The sequence below is a fragment of the Tuber melanosporum genome (genome assembly GCF_000151645.1).
Source record: "Tuber melanosporum whole genome shotgun sequence assembly, scaffold_58, strain Mel28".
Lineage (NCBI taxonomy): Eukaryota > Fungi > Ascomycota > Pezizomycetes > Pezizales > Tuberaceae > Tuber > Tuber melanosporum.
Genome location: NW_003299104.1, coordinates 247,609 through 255,685, shown reverse-complemented (window position 1 = coordinate 255,685; position 8,077 = coordinate 247,609).

Sequence of the window (8,077 nt, the reverse complement as noted above, 5' to 3'; positions counted from 1 at the left end):
CTGGAGCCATGTGAGAAAGCGTTTAGATCCAGTTTCACAAATCCGTCTCGTAAGCTCGAATAGCTCCATCTGCAAATCCTCCAAGTCGCGGAAGTGGTCCACCCAGTGTCTAGCCGTGTGGTCAAGAAGGGTATATGCCTCCAGATACTCATTAACCGCCTGCTTCCTGTCCTTGGCGTAGGTATCTAAAGGGTCGTTCTCAAACTCCTGGAGCGAGAGATAGGAGAGACATATGTCAGCCATTGTGAAGTTATAATCCTTTGGACACAGTGTGTGCTGCCAATTCCCCTGGCCTGGTGAAGACCCCTTGATCAGGAACTCCCTTGCGGTCTGATGGACCAGGTAGACCTTCGAATCGATAACTCGCACGAAAAGACCACACAAATTTCTCACTGTCTTTTCAATATCAGGGTAAAGATTGCTTTGTAGGTCTCCCATTGACTTGTGTTCTCGTCCGATAGCCAGGGCAATGTTCATCTCAACCAGCGTAAGAGGCCTGATAGCCGCTACCACTATATTCAGAACTCTGCGGGCCTTATGCATTGCAAAATTTGGGCATAGTCTTGTGAGGGGTTCGTGCCGCTGTAGTAATTGATGGTGGTATTATCAGAGGAGAATTTATTATAAGAGCCAGAGTTGCCGCTATTGTCGCCTCTAACATTGACATTGGCCCCAGCACTAGAATCACTGCTACTGATATCAATGGTTAGGAGCGCAAATACATACAAGGGACATTCCAGCATCATACCCTTGCGGCGAAAAATGGTCCTCACGAGTGCTTGATTGACAGATACCCATCCTATCGATTGGTTCGAGAATTAGGAGAAGTTGCGTTTTATCGACGGGGGAATTGGATGAGTTCTTTGAGACTTGTAAAGATAGATTTTGACTAAGTGAGGAAGGGTAGCAGAGCCAAAAGAGTTGGGCAGTCTGGAGGCTGCCCTTTTCTCACGAGGGAAAAATGGTCAGAGTGAAAAACAAGGCAGTTCAGGTGACCCGTCACCACTCACGGTAATCATTTATGTCGTATTAGCAGTAACTACCGGTATCTTCTCAGCTGATCGGTAGATACCATGCTCGAGTTTGTCATACCCGACTCTCGACAAACTCGAGTATTCACTTACGGCACTCGAGCACCCTATCATACTCTTTGCAAGAGTTAATTTTCAAATCTGCGCGCAGCTATATCCAGCTGAAGCTGCTTCCGTGCTTGGGGGTTATCCGTAGGTATTGTCTAGCGTGACAGGAGACGCCTTATCTTGGTCACGAAGAGGTGCACCACCATCGTGAGTCAAGGGGCATATCTTCATCCGCGACTCTAATTCATTGAATTATTATTGGTTCCGTCTCCCGGGGCACAGTGCCCGATAATCAGAAAAACTGTCATCAGCGCCTCTCTCTAGGAGCTTAACAGTTCACTAATCTTAATATTCACAGCTCTCTCGAGTCCTCATACCTATCCCGTTTTCTCCCTCGGAACTTAGGTACAGGGAGCTCGAGGGAGATCTATCCCTACAACTCTGGTAGATGACAGAATTGTACAGTACTGAAATATTATCAAATAATATTTTTTACTACCGGTCCCGAAAGCCAAATTTTGTGGTTTCCCTTGTTTCGCTCCCACCGTTTTATCAACTTAAAATTTCCTACCAAAAGACCATATCCAGATCAAGGCACTCAGGAGTTTTGCGGGTTTGCAGTTCAATCGGGAATATAGAACTTTGTTTAAAAATGTATATTAATGCATTCTCTAATCTCGTTTTGCTCTGCTACAAATAATTACCTGTGTTCTCCACATAGCCTTACCTACATAGCGTTATCGACCATCCAGCAGGAGGGATTTTTGTCGCTCGAGTGGATTCTTGGTTTGTTTAAAGAATGATATGATACCTACAGCTCCTGTCAACGATTCCTCACGCTGGGGGTGGCGCGGGCACGGTTTGCCGGACATCAGAAGAAAGTGATTTATACGAATGGGTGCGCCCTTCGGGACAGAAGAGCCCAACAGGCCATAACGAAAGGTTTATCTCACACAGTAAAGAGAGAAAGGTATCACCCCAAGTACCCCCGGAGACATAATACCGGTATTTTAAAGGATTTCCCACCATCTCAGGTATGATCCCAGATACCTTCTCAAACCACCTAAGTTACCGTATGAAATACCCAACATACGATGCCATTGATTTTTGTTTTGCCTATCATACATACCCCACCCTCCTTGATTGCGATGGATAAGGAAAACTGATGGGAAAAATGGTGCTACGACATTCAGACGCTCACTCGACAGAAGTGAGCGTAATCCGAAATATGTTTAAGCACAATTGCTCAATAGAGGGTGGGACAGTGGGGTTGCTTTCCCGCTGCTTCCCCAATGTGCAGTGCCGGGCAGCCAATGAGGGATGTTTGACTAGTGCATGCACAATGCACGAACAAGTTTGAAGTAAATTAACACCACACGCACACTACGATAGTAAGAAAATGTAAAAAAGACGGCTAATACGAGTACGGTACTTGGCACTTCCCTCCAAAGTTATTACTTGTAGAAACAGTGCCAATACCATAGCCGAGTAAAGTTAAAGCAGTGCCCACAAGAGAGGCGATCAACATCACCTCACTGACTGCGAAAGAGCCCTGGCGATTCCTTTCCTTATGTCCAGTATTTCTCTTTGGGTGATCTTTGGGCTTTCCTCCCCTCTACCGGTACTCATACCTGGGATATCCCCGGCTAAGTTACCCTAGGTACGGCTGTGAAAATGGAAAACTGATAGGATGCCGATCAGAACAATGGCGGGTAGACAAAATGCCCAGTTTGACAGAATGCCTTGTCGGCGGGGGAGTGAGGGAAGGATGGAGAGTGATGTTTGGTATTGTATGATACCGTCCACTCTCTACACGTAAATTCGAACATCTCCAAACAGAAACATGTGTCCCCATCATTTGGGCCGCCTTTTTTTTCCCTTCCCTTTTTTCCTCACTACTTATAAATTTATTAACCGTAGGGTATATTATTCGTGAGGCTCGTGTAATCTCTAGGCTTTGGCCATTGCAAAACATACCGTACTGTACCTTATTATGGAAGTGTTTACAATAAGGCTCCATGGTGGTTAGTGTGTGGCCTAATGGAGCCCCGGTTTAGGGTTTGGAGAGTCGGGAGGTGTTCTAAAAATGGTGGTATCATACTTCTAAACAGTGCTTACCCGGAAGTGAGCTATGTGCCACAGCGGGGGTAGAACGCGAGTGTCCATCTAGAAGGTATGTATTGTTGCTCTGGGTGGGGTCGTAATACAATAGCCAAAATTATTGTAGAGTTGTAATAAAGCCTTTCTACTATCCCTTGGGGGGTCTGAAACAGTAAAATTCGTTGCCAGCTGCACGTAGCCGGATTAGGGCACTTGGCGCTTACAAAACTACCGAGTGATATCAAATGATCTCGGTCGCAACGGGAGTGAACGGTATCATGTACATTAATTCTATCAACATGAATTCAAAGCTTCTTATGTCTATTCTCAAAACAAATCAGACAAAGAGAAAACCCGCACCCAGGGCCCATACAGCCAAAACGTGATATCCGCGCCCGTACACCTTTCTGCCTCATACCTTGTAGGATAAACCTACACTCCGCACAGCCAACCCTAGACCCCATGTGGATGAATATGTGCTGCTCTCTAGAGCCGGTAGGTGGAGGTAGGGTGGTAATATGTTGAAGCTTGCTGTAGCGGGGGGTTGTTGTTTTTCGTGTATAGTAAGACTTGCGAGGCCGAGGGGTTTTTTTGCCATAGCAGGCAATCATAGACTTAGCTAAAGAGAGACGGAAGGTGCGAGATGAGCTGGGATAAGAGGAATGAGTAGAAAGACGAGAGAGGATAAGGTAACAATTAATGATAGTAGTGTCGAGGAGCCAAAAAAAATCGGAGGCCAATTGCGAAGACATTCGAGCTGTGTAAAGTAGTAGATCCGGTACTGATCAGCTACATCAACGCCAACCTTGTAGCGATTGTAGTCATTGGTAATGACAGGAATAGGGACTTTCAACCGCTCTTGAGAGCCAAATGTTCGGCAGATAGCTGGACTATTACTACTAGAAATGCGTGGTTTTTTGCGCTCTGAGATAATATGGTCGCTGAGAGAGTGGATAGTACTTAGGAAATAAACCGCACTGTTGTCCTGCCATTGGACAGCAAGAACTTTTCCTTCAGCATCTGCAGCACCTCCGGATACCTCATACCAGGGTATATTTTTCCTGTCATCATGAAGTTCAGGAGGGAAAGCTGATTTATTCACTCTTGCTGTGCCACATGCCCCCATACCCAGTTATCTCAGCTTTATTAGAAGTAACTGTGAGGGAAAGTAGTTGTCCATATAGATATTGAAGTGCAATTCAGATGAATATGGTAGACTACAGGCAAGCTGAAAGACGGTAGAGCCAGTAGGTGTGAGCTCTTCTCGGAGAATTAGCCCATTAAATGAGCTGGACCGGGACGCAAAAAGCCAGCTATATGTGTAACCAACATCACATAGAGCGAATACCTTGTAGCCCTCAGTTATAGGCTTACTAGGCATGCGATAGGTATGATGGCTGCGCCCACCAAACCGGATCATCATTTCATCCACCGTCACATCCGAGGCTGGCAGGTAGTACTGTTGTCAGCGAGACTGCAGCATGCCATTTACTGGCTTGAGCTTCTGGAACCACTCAGAACGGGAAAGTTGCAACTTAGGGTCTGATATGTGAAGATACCGCTTTATTTGACTAAAGCGTTTGAGACTCATCGTGCGTAGGATCTCCCGATTTTCCTCCCGCTCCCTCCAAAAGCTCTTACTTCCGCAGTCCCGTTTTGCTCCCATATATATCACAAGAGCCAAAAACACCCTCATTTCACCCCCCGTCACCTTCTTCCATGGGCGCCCAAACGTTACCCCGCTTGCCATCTTCTTCCCCGCTCCCTTCTCTTGCGCATACATATTCGTACTTTCAACAAGAACACTGACAACCTCGCCATCCCAGAAGAGTTCAAATAAACCCAATCCGGTCACCTTAGAGTCCTCCCATGGCAGATGCAGCTGCCCAATATGATTTATTCGAGGCTGGAGCGGACGATATGGCTGCCGGTTACTTGGAGATTCAGCCGGCGGTGGAGTATTTTTACTGCATTGCCGGCCTTTTCTATTCAGTTTCGTAGCTTTCGCACTTTCCTTTGAAGCAGAATTAACAGAAAGGGAAGAAAGAGGCCTTCAGATCTTGGTTGAGCTTGACATAGTGTGCTTTTGCCGTACCGTCAAGTGCTAAGGTTCTCGCTACAGATAATTCTTGACGTTGCTATCCATGATCGCAGCCTATCTACATTTGGAATAGTACTACACCTATGAGGAAAAGATCAGCTGGCAACGAATTTTACTGTTTCAGACCCCCCAAGGGATAGTAGTGATGACAATCAGAATATGATTATATTAAATGCTTTTCGACCTATCAGATAGAACAGGGGGGGGATTTGAAAGTATGATGACTTGTCTTAAAAGTGTTATCTCCCGGAGGTGAAATATCAGTACCCTCATAGCCTTGAAGGGTAAGTGAAATATGATAAGGTAAAATAAACCTCTTGTCTCATAGTAAGCATTTAGTTAAACTCACAACCGAGCGTTAGCCGGTAGGAAACGATCATAGCTGGGTTCCCATCAGCGCGGGCATTACTACACTGTTCTCATTTTAGCTGGCACCGAATCCATGAGAGTCAATCTACTCGAGTAGACCCCGTGACTGTCCTTTTCGGTGAGACATGACAGATACTGGTACAAGGCCCTACCATGTATTCATGGTACAGAACAGGGATCAGAGTTTAGAAGGTAGTGGTACGGCGCTTGCAAGATCTGTACCACAATTTTGTCCAAATAAGAGCTATTGAATTTGAAAAAGTAAAGAACTAAAGAACTAAGCGTATCATAATAATCATAGCTAATCATTGCTAACTATTGGTTTTTTTCTTTTGTGCCACATATTCCAAAACCTGAGAAACTAAAAGAAATACCACCCTCCGGGACTTGAACGATCTGAACAGCAGTGTCCAAGTCCCATATTGCCTGGGCCCCCAATTCAAAACAAGAGCTAAGGATACTAAACAAATCCAATTGAAATAAGTAGAATATAAGAGAATAAAAAACAGCTTGAATGAAGAGTAGCAGGAGAAATAAAAAAAAAAGTAAAAAAAAGAAGCAAAGACAGACTAGAATTTAGTAGGGCCGCCATTGGCAATAACAAGGGTATCAACTCGGTCGATCATGGTATGAAGAATCTCCCCAAATCATGCTCAGTAATCGCATCCCACTGAGCTTTGATTGCCTCCATCATATCATGGTTATTCTGGGGGCGGGGGATTAGCTTGCCAATACGGGTCTTCATTAACCTCCAAATTGCCTCAATCAGGTTCATATCAGGAGAGGTTGCTGGCCAGGGCAAAAGGTAGTTGTAGAGACCGCGCTCCTGTAGGTCAGTGATAGTAGAGCGAGCGCGGTGGGGTGAGGCATTATCTTGCTGGATGTACACATAATCATGAGTATGGTCAGACTCGCTCCGCCAAAATTGATCAAGAGATGGTAAAATATGCTCTTGATATCCCTTAGCATTCATCGTCTTCCCCTAGGCCTTCTTATCCCATATAATTAAGGGACCTTTACGGCGGCCGACAAAACATCCCCAGATCATGATCAATTCATGCTTCTTGAATTTCAGAAGAAGGCATGGCTCGTCAAACTTCTCCCCTACCTGTTGAGTAACCCAGACCCGGCCAGGAGCTCCGCCCACGTTGAAGGCGCATTCGTTGCTCCAAATCACTTTGGACCAATCATAGGTAGCCCAGACCTTATACATGTCTGTCCATGATAAGCATGCCTAAATATCATAATATACCTAGTCAGTCTTAATCTAATTGGGCAAGTAAACGTTAGATAACTGTGAATCTATCATAGCTAATAAAGAAACTAAAAGGATTCAAAAAGTAACAAAAATCTTTTCCACACCCGGTTCAAAAATATGAAAGTAAGATAGAAAAGCCACAAAACACTAACTCACCCCTACTGGTACTCGAGCAGCACTGCAACCTCATACTCATCCCTGATAACCCCTCAATTACACAGACAAACCCCAGTTAAAGACTCGCTATACATGGCCTGAGTATGCCCAGCCCCAACTCCAAGCCTATAAAGACTGCTTTCTTTCACTTTTGTCATAGAATGCAAAGAAAAGAAACGGGTATGAAAGTGAAACACAATCGTCAAGAGCTGTCCGAAGAAGCCAAAAGTCAATACTGTCTAAGGTAGAGAGGAAAAAGATCCCGAAAGCAGGAGACAACTAAATGCCCGGAGGGGAAGACAAAGTTAAGGCTGGTATCATACAGTAAGAACTCGGATAAATAAATCTTGCGGTATAATGGGGAAGTTGCCATAACTGGTAAGGCAAGATTTTTTTTTCTTCCCGGTCTATGTGAGGTGGGGAAGGGGGCTCATACTAAACACAGTACAAGTATATGAAGGCTTCTCTATTGCAAAGCGAGAGTTATAGCGGGCTTAGGGCGAGACTCAATCGTCCAAGTTCTTATTGCATAGTAGACCGCCTGTGGCTATGGTGAGGTTGGCATCCTATATGAAATTTAGGAGGCCAATCTCACCACAGACACTGTCGGTCTACAGCATGATATCTGAACTATTGAATGAAGGGAATTAGATAGTATAGAGAGGGATAGAACTCTTACCTGACGAGTCTTACTTGAAAGAAAGGGCTTCTTTCTAGCAACACGGTGATGATAGCCTACACACAAGACATTGTGTGACGTAAAGTGCGGTGATAGGCAGTAATGCCTGCCATTTGCGCAATTTTAATGCATAACTTACGGTGGTTTTCAGCTGAAGAGGTTGCTATGGTGATGAACTTCTCACATTGTGGGGTACAGAGGATTGAGTGGCGTCCTCGAAGGCGCCTATGGATAGGTGTAAGAGTAGGGTGGACAATCCGATACACAGTTGAAAGTGCAACCCCAGTAGCAGTAGCAATTTGACGATATGGCCAGTTGGCATAGTGCTTTAAGAG